Genomic DNA, 12734 nt, shown 5'->3' with positions numbered 1-12734 from the left:
CACCACAAGGACGAGTAGTAGGAACACTTAGACACGTTCAGTTATAGCTCAAAGAACGCTGTTTCTCGGTTCCACAGCGAAGGAAAGGGGAAGCCCAAAGCCTTGGCCCTCAATCGACGTATCCCTACAAAAATACTAACTCGCAGAATTGCGTGAGCACTCTACTTAGTAGCTGAACTCAATACATGCAGAGTTAGCACAACACACCATCACAAGTGCTCCAAACCACCACAAACACTGCCCATGTTTTCATAACGCGATTTGCAGAGTTGACTGATGACGGCTAGGATTAGCCAGAATTCTCCAGGTTGCTTCACAGTGTTTGTCTATTTCTTGAAGAGCAGAGAAGATCCAGAGAGTTCAACTGGGTATCACCAGTCAGGCCTGGCATGGGTGACTTCTTTCCTCTGTGATCGACCCTCCCAACTTATGTCCTTCCTCTCGTCTATCTCCATCTCTACCTGTGGTGTTCCCCAGGGATCTAACCTCTCTCCCTGGCTGTTCAACCAATACCTGGCACTTCTTGCCCACCGCATTGCTGCACTGTGCCCCAACTTCCAGTGCTATGCTAATAACACCGAGCTCATCTTCATGCTACCCTCAGCACCTATTCTCCCTCTCTCATCTCTGACTGTTTGTCCGCCATCCAGGAGTGGTGTGCCACCAATGATCTCTGCCTTAATGCCAGTAAGACTGAGATTCTCCTCATCGGCACACCCGCTCCCTCCTTTCCTGTCACTCTCTGGCCGGCCTCTCTCAGCCCTCTTCCTGCTGCTACCTGTGAGGCTAAAAATCCTCTGAGTCATCTTCGACTCCACACTCTCCTTCTCTCCTCACATCTCCGACATCTCTAAGAAGTCACACTACCAGCTGCACCTCCTGAGAGGTATTCTTCCTTTCCTCTCCTTCCCCCAGAAGCTCACGGTCTCCAGATCTCTGGTTCTCTCTGGGCTGGACTACTGCAACAGCCTCTTTTTAAATCTACCTGCCTCTTCTCTCCGCCCTCTGCAACTTATCCAAAACAGGACCACGAGACTTGTCCTTTGCCTCAAGCCCAGGGATTGTATCTCTCCAGGACTGAAATCTATGCACTGGCTCCCAGTGGCTGCTAGGATTAAGTTCAAAACCATCTGCATTGTCCACAAGGCCTTCTGGGGCCTTGGGCCTCAATAATTCAACTCTCTCTTCCTAAACATCTTCCTTCTCGAGCTCTTCGCTCATCCGCCTCCATCTCCCTCAAGGTCAGTCGCTTTTCCAAGCAACGAGTTGGTGGTAGGTCTCTTTCTTCTGCTGGGGCCTCCCTCTGGAACAGCCTCCCTGCCTCCCTGAAACTTGAAGAGAATCCTCTCCGGTTCCGGAGGCACCTCAAAACCTTCCTCTTTGCTTCTGCTTTCTTTCCTCCTCTCCTTGCTGAATCTGACATTGCACTGGTTACCTGGCCACCCACCCTCTGATCTCTGGCCCAGGTCCCTCCCCCGCCAGTTGCACACCTGCTTTGCTTTCCTTGTAACCCCTGCACTTGGGGACTGTTCTGTATCCCTACCAGTCCCAATACCAGCACTTGAAACCTGATGTCTGCACTTGCACTTGCTACCTGTGGGCCATTGGTTTACATATTGTTATTTATTCATCCCATGTACCTCTTCCCGTTCCCATGCACTTGCGCGATCTGAATGACACATGTCTAGTAGGATCGTTGTCTGTCCTCCCTCTGTTCCCCCTCCCTTGCCTCGTCGCCCCTTGCAACACCTGTGTATAGGTGCGTTACAGATGCCATATATCAACTGTCGCCCAGAGCCATGGAACACTCAACACTCTGCTTCACTCCGCTCCGCTTTGTGTCACAGTCTTTGAAGCAGATACTCCTTTTCCAACAAGGGAAAAATGGATAACAGACTCAAAGTAGATAGACAACAGGGCTCTCCAACAACACTGAACACTGCTTTCACAGAATGGACTTAACTTTTGAACACTTATTGTTTTGCTGAGAAGATTCCCGCTCAATTTACTTTATATAGTTTTGAGGGCAATCATAGGTTTTGACACAGACAGACTTTTATTTTGGACTTAGAGACATATGTTCCTTAGTTTCTTTAGGTGAGGAAAATTCCCCCGATAATGTGGGGCAAATTAGGCGTTACACCATCCTGATCATTAATAAAGTTTTGTTAGAACTACACTTCTGTTCTGTTGTCTGTGTCATCTCTCTTGATAACATGCCTGTCTCACACCTGCCTCATTGGGAAACATGTCCTTGTTTTGACGGACAACACAGTGGCCATCCACTAACTCAACAAACATGGGGGTTTTAAGTCTCTGCCCCTATGCAAGGTGGTGCTGCAACTATGGTTCTCCAGCATGGGGTCTGGCATGGATTCACATGCTCATGAATATTCCCCGTTGTCAGGCTGGGAATCCTCTGTAAAGAAAAAATCAGTTTCACTTCTGAACTGTCTTTCTCCTAACAATCAATCACTGGTCTCTGGGTCATACTGCCCCCAGCCAATGACGGCCCTCTACCTAAGCCCCTTCTCTGGCAGCCATCTTCATATTTTTACTGCACGTTCAAGTGTTGGGAGTCCTTGTGCTATAGCGCTCGAGCTTTTACTGCGTTTTGCGATTTTTTTTTTTTTTTTTTTTTTTTTATAAGAGTTTTGCTCTATTTTTTTGGTCAGTCGAGCCTCAAGCTCTGTCAATCAACATTCTGGATAATGGGGACCTGTTTTTCGGATTCTTCAATGCCCCTCAAGGGCGAATTTTCATTGAGTTTCTTCTTGGAGGATTCCAGAAGCTTCTTCAAGGCCTACACCGCGTGGACATTGCGTAGGAGGAGGAGGACTCGGCGCCTCTCTTCAAGGTTTGCCCCGGCTGCAACCTACGGAATGTCTTTTTGGACGATGGACATTCCCTGTGCCTCTACTGCCTGCATTCGGACACGACGCATTAGGAGGACAACGGCGTGGCTTGTCGGGAGATGGTGCAGCGCACGTGGACCAACCGACGCAAGCGCCTCAACGAGTGGCTGCAGGCCAAGGCCCCTGCTCTGGGTGAGTCATGGCAGCATGCCTCCCCTGCCCAGAAGAAAAAAGCTGACCGGTCTTCTAAGACCTTTTGAGGGCGCCCCTCCTGCTGGGGCCCAACATAAGGCGAAGCACCGCGAGTCCACTGCCTCCGGGAGCGCCGTTGCGACAGGCTCCTCTGCGGCCAGGGCGTCTCCAGCACCCTCGACCACGAGCTAATGCTCAGAATCTTCAAAGAACAGGAAGTCGGACCATCTTGGCAAGCTCTTGGAGAAGACCTAGGCCGGCCCTGCAGAGAAGGCCAAGGGGGAGCGGGGCCCGACCCTCCCCCTAAGGTCAAGGCCACGGACTCGGCCAAGACCGTGAAGGCTCAGGTGCATCAGACAAAGGCCCACACTTCCATCGAAGTAGTGGCAGCGTCCCTCGCGAAGGCCGCTGTGGCGGATCCCCAGGGCACGGCCCCGAAAGCGAGAGTATCCCTGCCTCCCAGGAGGGAATCCTCTTTCCAGCCCATCGAAAAGACTGCAGAGAAGGTGATACCCATCATTTCACCGAAACAGTCTCCCTTGGTTGCATAAAAGTGGGGGTGCACGGTAGCCCTCCAGGGCAGGGACGTTTCCTCAGAGGAGGAACTGACCAACCTCCTGGCACTCCAGGAGGGAAGATGCGTAGAGAGCAGGCCATACGGGAGGGATCCCGCTGAGGGCGATGTCGAAGGTGACGAGTAGACCGACGAGGAGCAACAGGGCAGTGACGATGCGGCGGACCAGCCTAAGCTGCAAACAGCCTCATCCCCTTCGCCACCAGCCCAGCAGTCACCTGGGGATTTCTCGGTGGACATTCTTACAGCTCTGCATACCCTGTGCTTGGAAATCCGGACAAGGATGCTTCTCGCGCTGGTAGCCCCGCCCACGGTTCGGGAACCATCGGAGGATCCACCATCCAAGAGGAGGAGAATTCACCCCCCTCCGCCCTTCCATCCACCCCTCGCCTCCCTCTGACCCCCCTCACCCTTGAGGGATGACACTGAACTGGACACAGCAACGACGGGCACTGGCACGGATGATGGCGGCGGCTTGCGGGATCTCCTGTCGCCGCCTGCCAGATCCTCACCGCCTGACGAGATTGGCTCGTTCCACGCCATGATCTCCTGGGCCTCGTAGCTGTTCCAGCTCGTCCTGGAGGAGAAGAAGAAAGAGGGTTTCCTTTACCAGCACCGAGAAGCGAAGAGGAAGATTGTGCTTTCGATCCCGCTATCGGATGACATTTGGGATGAGGGATTGTCCCTCATGAAGAACCCTTCATCGCCTCCGGCGAAGAGGGATCTGTCATGATTCCTGCCCCTCATGTTCCCAGCCCTCCAAGATGTCAGGCTGGAGCCAGGCCACAATCACCTAGATGGCCCTCAAGGGCCTCTCCATCCCTCCAAAGACCCACTTGGAGTCAGAGTTGGCGCTTGTGGCACCAGTCTCACTCACACCCATAGGATAACATTGGGGATTGGACTTGTAGTGCTTTGATGGGGACAAGATGGATGCCCCCACATATTTCGGTTCCCAGAACTGCATGTGCAGTCTAGTCTTTTGGGTGTGGTTCAGCCCAGAGAGACCTGGGATACCCAGAGACTATTTAAGCCACGCCCAGGCTGAGAAACATGCTTTGTGTTTTCTGCACCTGCAGCGTGACACTCAGTGATCGGATCGGTCTCCAGTAGGCCTGCATATTTCTTCTGCGCTCAGCTCCTGCAAGAACAAGAACACTGTTAGGAACAGCCTTACCTTGCAGCGCTTCTGCCCATCATTCATCGCTTCTTCTGTTCTGCGGGCATCTTCGGCGATGTCATTCCCATCCCGGCATGCCGCTTCCTAAGGAAAAGGGAAAAGAAAAGAAAAAAGGCATTAGTAAGCATTCAGCAAATCTTCGCTTATTTTTAAAGACTGTACAAGCTTTAAACGCTTACCTGAATCCCAGCCGCTCTGGGGGAACTCTCTCTCCGGAACTTCTCATCCATCTGCAAGAGGGAAAAGAGACTCCAGGTTAGCGTGGAAACATCTAGAGGTGCCGCATACCGTGCTTACTCACCGCATTTCTTCTTCATAACCGGCATCCACACTGAAAACGTTGCAGCACCTAAAAGACACAGAAAAAGAACTCAGTTCAATACAAATACGAAACAGTCGCATCGCGCATCGTGCTCTCGCTCAACTTCAGCGGCCATCATCTAAGGAAGGAAAGGAACGAAGTTAGAGAACTGTTCAAAAGACTCATTAGACCTACCTGTCGAACTCTTGCCAGTGAAGTGACTAGGCAGCAACGAGCCTGCATCAATGAACGCGCCCCTGCGCTGAAAGCAGGACGGAGAGCACACTTTCCAAGAAAACAAGGTGAGCTGTGGATCAAAGGGAAGGGTTGGACCACAGGGAAAAAGGGGTTCAAGCACTCAGAGACAATAGGGAGTTAAACTCTACCAATCCTTTGTTTCAGGCCCAGTCTCCACTCGAGTAGACTCCAGGGAAGGGTTCGAGGTCGTAAGAGGTCAGAACAGGCTGAGTGACGTCCCCGTGGATACCAGGTGAGCGTTACAGGATCGCTACGAGAAGAAATACAGAGTGCCGGAGTCTGCACCGAAGTGCCTACTGTCCCAGCTGTCTCCGGACTCTGTGGTTTCGGCGGCGACCAAGAAGTCGTCTTCGGGCTCCTCCTCGTCGACAGAAACCTCCCGCCCTCCTTCCCCCTCCCTCCCGACGGTGAGTGTAAGAAGTTGGATGCCATGGTGCGAAGAGTGATCACGTCGGCAGCGACGGCCATCAAGGCCGCTGACGCCCTCGCCATTGTGGCGCGTTACGACAGGAAACTTTGGTTCAAGATGGCCCCCCTCCTGGACTTCTTTCCCGATGACGAGAGGGTTGAGGCTTTGGAGATCCTACAGGAAGGCGAGGTGGCTTCTGACCACGCCATTACAGTAACCACGGACATTGCCGACACGGGATTCCGCCAAATGGGCAACAGCGTTTGTCTTCATCAGGGAGGCTGGCTGAGGGCCACTAATTTCCACCAGGATGTTCAGTCGAAGGTGTTGGACATGCCCTTCAGGGACAATTTGTTTGGAAAGACTGTGGACGAGTCTCTCCAGGCCATCAAAGTGGACACTGAGACAGCTCGTGCCTTGGGCACGCTTCAGTGAAAACGGCCGTCCTTTCCGATTCTGGAGGAAAATCCCAAAGTTCTATAGGATTCGAAGGAGGTGCTTAGTCTTAACGTCAGTCCTCCCACTCGTCGGCCCAGGAGACCTACAGGGACCGCGCCAAGTCTGGAGGTGGACAAGATTCATCAGGCCTTGGAGTTGGGCCCCCACCTGTGCACCTCAGTGGGAGGCCGTCTGGCGAACTTCGTCAGCGTGTGGAAGACCATCTCCACCGACCGTTGGGTGCTGGACGCTCTCACCCACGGACACACACTAGAATTCCAGCTGAAGTGTCCCCGGATACCACCAGTTGCCCATCAGGAAAATCACATCCCTCAGCTGCTGCTGGAGGTATGGGCCATGCTAAAAAATGGGGCGATCAAGCTCGTCCCAAAGAGGCTCCGGGGCTCCGAGTGTACTCTCGTTGCTTCCTCGTCGGAAAGAAGACCAGCGGTTGGAGGCCCATTCTGGACCTCTGCCGTCTGAACAAGTTCATAAAGTCCCAAAAGTTCCGGATGGTGACTCTTCAGCACGTTTTAGGACAGCTGGAAGAGGGGGGTTTTCTATCGTTGCTGGACTCGGAAGATGCCTTTTTTCACATCCCCATACACAAGGGACACCACAAGTACCATTACCAGTTCAAGGCCCTTCCCTTCGGATTGTAGTTGCCGTCACAAGTGTTCACCAAGTGCCTGGCTCCGGTGGCGGTGCAGCTGCGGCTACGAGGGATCCACGTGTACCCTTACCTGGACGACTGGCTCATCCCGGCGAGCTCAAAGGACATTGCCGTCAACCACACGGCGAGGACCGTTCAACTCCTGGCGGATCTGGGGTTCTCGATCAACTATGCAAAGTCCTACTTGACTCCACCGCAGGACACTCTGGTTCTAGGACCCCGACTCGACACAGTGTTGTGCCTCCGTCGGAGGAGAGGATAGTGGCCATCCTGGGCAAGGTGCAACTGCTGTTGCCCCTGAAGATCGCAAGGGTGAGGTCCATCAAGTCCCTACTCGGCATGATGTCATGCAGATACCTCATTTGACAGGGCAGGCTACGGATGCGTCCACTGCAGGAGGTTCTCGACGCCTGTTGGATAAGCTTCGAGGACAAGATCGACAAGGGTTTCCGTTTAGCGATACGGTGGTGGGGAGTGCGCGCACTTCTGTCTGCAGGTGCGTACTTCCAGACCCCACCTCATCAGGAGCCGGTCACAACGGAGGCCTCCCTGGAAGGTTGGGGAGCACACACCGGAAACCTTCATACAAGAGGTCTGTGGCTACCTGAGGAGAAGACATTGCACATTGTGTTAGAGCTGTGGGCTGTGTTTTGGGCCCTCAAGTCATTCCTTCTGTCCCTCAAGGGCAAGGTGGTACGGGTCTTCACAGACAAACCCACCATGATGTTCTACATCCGGAAGCAGGGGGGAACCAGATCCCCGGCGCTCTCCAAAGAGACGCAGGACCTTTGGCTCTGGGCCGTAGCCCAGCGGATGTTCCACATACCGTTTCATCTGGCAGGAGTGAAGAACACTTTTGTCGATTCTCTCTGCAGGGAGCTTCGCTCTTGCCATTAGTGGGAACTTCGGCAGGACTAAGTGGATCGCCAGTTCCGCAGATGGGGCAATCCCCAGAATGATCTGTTTGCGACAGCGACGAACACCAATTGCCAGAGGTTCGCCAGCAGGTTTCCCAACCTGGGGAGCATGGGGGACGAATTCTCTTTCCCCTGGGACGGCCTGTTTCTGTATGCGTTCCCTCCGTTGCCGTTGCTGCTGCGACTAGTCAATCATCTCGTACGGTCCCGGTGCAGGATGATCCTCTTCGCACCGGCATGGTCGAGACAGATATGGTACCTGGACCTTCTGAACATGTCAGCATCCCCTCCAGTCAAGTTTCCGGCGGACGCAGATTTTCTCGCCGGGGAAGGAGGCAAGATTCTGCACCACGACCCAGGATCGTTGAACCTGAAGGCCTGGCACCTGCAGCACTAGAGTTTGGGGAATACGATCTACCAGCGGATTGTGAGGAGGTGCTCGCCAAGGCCAGAGCTTTGTCTACTCTCAAATGCTATGGGCTCAAGTGGAAGAGTTTCTCAGTTTGGTGCCGTACTCAGAAGATCGACCCCCTACAAGTCACTGCTCCGCGGGTGCTCCTGTATTTGTTGTCGTTGGCCAAGGCAGGGCTGGCCCATGCTTCCATCAAAGTTCATCTGGCAGCTATTTCCTGCTACACCAGATCTCCTGGACGATCATCCTTATGGTTGCATCGTTTGGTCAAGGAGTTAGTCAAAGGACTATTTCGCTCGTTCCCGTCGTGGGAGCTCAATGTGATGCTTACTAGGCTCATGGATCCACCGTTCAAGCCTATACATTCGGCGCAACTGAAATTTTGTTGTGGAAAACAGTTTCTTGTGGCCATCACCTCTGCATGACGAGTGGGAGAGATCCAGGCCCTCTCCTGTAAACCACCTTATTTGACATTCCACGAGACGGGGGTGGTGCTACGGACGCACCCCTCCTTCATGCTCAAAGTGCCGTTAGACTTTCTTCTAAATAAGCCCTTGGTGTTACCTGTATTCTTCTCTTCGTCGCTGTCTCAGAGGACTTTGCACTCGCTGGATGTGGCTAGAGTGCTGAAGTTCTATGTGGACCGCACAAAGAGTTTTCGGAAGACGTCGCAACTTTTTGTGAACTTTGGCCGTGTGAACCATGGGAAGGACTTCTCCAAGACTTCCATTTCCAGGTGGCTCTCCGGCTGCATAACCCATTGTCACCGGTTAGCAAATCGACGGTTGCCTGGCCATCCGAGAGCCCATTCGGCCAGAGCGATTGCTGCATCTACGGCGTTCCTGTCTGGTGTGCCCCTGCTTGGCATCTGCAGGGCTGCTATGTGGAGGTTGACGCACACCTTCACGAAGTTCTACTGCGTCGACAGGGATTCCAGGGAGGAGTTCAGAGTCGGCCAAGCAGTGTTGCACAACCTGTTCGCTTGAGGGTGAGCCTGGTGAGGAGGTAAGAGATGCTTAATGTTAAGATGCTTAATTTTGAGCCTTTCCACCTCCCGTGGTTGTGCATATGTGTACTGCTATGTATTCTTTGTTCATGAGCATGTGAATCCATGCCAGACCCCATGCTTACCTGTAACTTACCTGTAACTGTTGTTCTCCAGCATGTGTCTGGCATGGATTCAAATGCGAACCCTCCCGCCTACCCCTATGCGGCTCTTCTGTTGGTCTTACTTTCACTTTACGTGCTACCAAATCTGAAGATGGGTGCCAGAGGAGGGGCTTAGGTAGAGGGCATTCATTGGCTGGGGGCAGTGTGACCCAGAGACCAGTAATTGGTTGTTAGGAGAAAGACACTTCAGAAGTGAAAGTGAAACTGAAACAGGTTTCTTTACTGAGGATTCCCAGCCTGACGACGGGGAATGTTCATGAGCATGTGCATCCATGCCAGACCCATGCTGGAGAACAACAGTTACAGGTAAGTAACTTGTTCCTTCTGGTTGCTAAAGAAGAAAATCTCTGCATCGGCTGTCCATCTAGCAGGAATGGAGAGCGGGCTGGTGGACGCTCTGAGCAGGCAGAGCACGGTCTCACATGAGTGGGAAGTGTGCCAGGAAGTTCTCGAGGAGATCTTTGCTCAGTGGGGTCCCGACAGTAGATCTGTTTGTCACAAGGTCCAACAAAAAGTGCAGACAGTTTTGCGCAAGGAAATTCCCAGCAAAAGGTGCACTAGGGTACTTATTCTTGGTGCAGTGGGTCTTCGATCTCCATTATGCCTTCCCTCCGATACTGGTCATCCCGTGGGTTCTCATGGGGGTTTCAAAAAGCCATGATCTTGATTGCCCCGGGTTGGGTTAGGAGAACATGGTACTCGGAATTCATAGACTTGACCATTTGCCCACCACGCCGCCTAGACCTCTTATCCCAGTCGGAAGGTCTGTTAATTCACCCGAACCCAGAATCCATCAACCTACATGATTGGCTCTCGAGAGGATGAGGTATGATGACTTTGGACCTCTCAGAAGAGGTATTTGAGGTGCTACTGGCTGCCTGAGACCATCTACAAGATCTCTGTATGCCTGCAGAAGGAGAAGATTCGAGGCGTGGTGCAGGAAACGCATGCTAGACCCTATCGCTTGCCCCCACGTCTTCAGTGATGGAGTTCTTTTTGCCACTGACCTCTGCAGGTCTCAGGATCAAGGATCCTTCTTCACGATCCCGGTTATGACCCAATTCCTGAAGGGTCTTTATAAATGAGTTTCCGCCTACGCCGTTTGTGGTTCCAGACTGGCACCTGCATTTAGTTTTTACATTCCTGATGGCGGCTCCGTTTGAGCATATGCATTCATGTCCTATCGGGCTACTTACCCTGAAAACTGCTTTCCTGGTGGCAATCATGCCAGCAAGACATGTCAATGAACTCCAGGTGTTATCCTGCAAGCCGCCTTTTCTGTAATTCTTCAAGGAGAAAGCATCACTCAGGGTGCATCCTAAATTCTACCTAAAGTGGTCTCTGAGTTCCACGTGTCCCATAGCATTGATTTTCCCTTTTTTTGTTTTTGTTTATCCTCCTCCCTCATCCACGATGAGGAAAGGTTGCACAGACTGGACACGAAGAGGGCTCTCCGTTTTTATATGGCTAGGACTGCGTAATTCAGGCGTGATGACCAACTCTTTGTGGCTTTCTTGTTCTCCATGAAGGGTCTGGCTGTGTCAAAACAGACACACTCTGCAGAATGTTATGAGAGAACAGGTAAAGATCTGCCTCAAGGCATCAGGGCACAGTCCACTTTTTATTTTTTATTGTGCTTTTAGTCGCACAAAAAAAAAGACTTTTTGCAAAATTATCAATTTCATTTTCAAAAAAGCAAAAAAGAAATCAAAACAGAATAAAACGTACTATAAAAACACATTTGAAAAAGAAAACGAGCAAAAGAAAAGATATTATTTACAAGCAGTATACCCCTTGAATTAATCCTGCACCTAAATCTTAAAGCGGCAATTGTATACATTTCAATTAGTTCAATAGTTTTAGCACTGCTATTGATAGTCCTATATCCTTTCCTGACGAATGTCTAAGCCAAAAGTCTTGCGTAGATGGCCTATTCGCATAATGGTCAAAACCAGAAAAATATTTGACCCTAAGATTTAGAGTCGATGAACATGAAATCAATATGTGCTGCATATCTTGTAAGAACCCTATATTACATAAGGTACATTCACCAGCGGAATACTCCAATTTTTGCTATATGCGATTGGTCTCATTCGTTTTTGTTAGCAAAATCTTAATAGCTCTTTACGCCATACATGATTTGGACATTTTCTAATGTATGGTAAAACATAGTTACTTGATTTTTCGCATAAACTGACTTTTTTGATGTTTTTCTGATTCATAAGCTGCGCTCTAGTTTTAATCCATTCTGAGTGATAAAGAGCTTGTTTGGCTTTGTCAGGATTTTCTCTAAAAGTTTGAGGTCTACATTCGCACTCCTGTAGAATTTTTTTCGCCATCATCACCGATATTAGATAAATAACAGTTCTTTCGCATGCAGGAATATTTGCTGATAGCTACATACAGAGATTTATCCAGAGGTATCAAAATAGGTGGTAGGCAGCCAATATTTTCCATTGAATTTGTGATTCAAGGGAATGTAACCTAGTTCATATTTCAACCTTGAGATTGATAAAGACTGCGGCAGAGATGAGTTTTATTTTCCAAAGTTGACCCTCATATAGATCCCAGTTGATGTCCGGAGTATAAGGAGTACATTCCATCCCGTATAGAAATGATGGAACAATTTTTCCTTTGTAAATTTTTTATAAGTGGTAGCAAAGAAAATCTGCAGTAGGTCCATAAGAGTTTCTTTAACTGACACATATATTGTGTTTTACTCTCCAGTTCAGTTGTTAAATTCACTAGGTGTATGGAAGCGTCCCCTGCATTGCAGAGAGGTGTACCAATGAAGGAAATGTGTCGAGCAGGGACGTGGTCGTCGCTCCACACATTCACCAAATATTACTGCCTGAGTGAAGCACGTGGTTCAGACACTTGATTTGGCAGAGAGCTTTAGCAGAGCTTCCTTGTTTAAGGGCTTTCATTCTGCACTCTGTATTGCTGTGGGAGTTATCTGATGAGGAACCTGCTGGAGAATGCAATCCAATTACTTGCCAGTAATGTTCTTCCTATGGATTCTTCTCATCACCCTCCCATCCGACCCTTCTATAAAAGTGGTCTGCAGTCTGTATTTGGTAGTCCTCTTCTATTGGGACAAGGTTATGAATAGTTGTGTTCTGCCTTGCTGTTGTGTGCTGTCAGTCGATGACTTTCAGTACAGTGCTGTTCCTCATTTAATACAATTTAAAATATAATATCTTTTGGGCCATTTTCGGGCTGAATCCTATGGATTCTTCCTCTGCGGCTGCTGAGCTCCCAGAGGCGGGGTGGGCTGAGGAACAGGGGTGTAGTGACGTGGTATAGATGGCGGCCTACTTGTCACGTCCGGTGCCGTCGAGTCAAGGGGGAATCG

At 50.6% G+C, this 12734-nt stretch overlaps 1 protein-coding gene across 8 annotated transcripts in view; it reads left to right on the top strand.

The window, feature by feature from the left end:
• Positions 1 to 12734, top strand: part of TRRAP (transformation/transcription domain associated protein) — a 2065012-nt gene that overhangs the window by 1490423 nt on the left and 561855 nt on the right. The gene's annotated exons all lie outside the window — the stretch shown is intronic.

Source organism: Ambystoma mexicanum, chromosome 2q, assembly GCF_040938575.1.
Source record: "Ambystoma mexicanum isolate Mex_15411 chromosome 2q, UKY_AmexF1_1, whole genome shotgun sequence".
Taxonomy (NCBI): domain Eukaryota; kingdom Metazoa; phylum Chordata; class Amphibia; order Caudata; family Ambystomatidae; genus Ambystoma; species Ambystoma mexicanum.
This window is presented reverse-complemented; position numbering and strand designations above follow the sequence as displayed.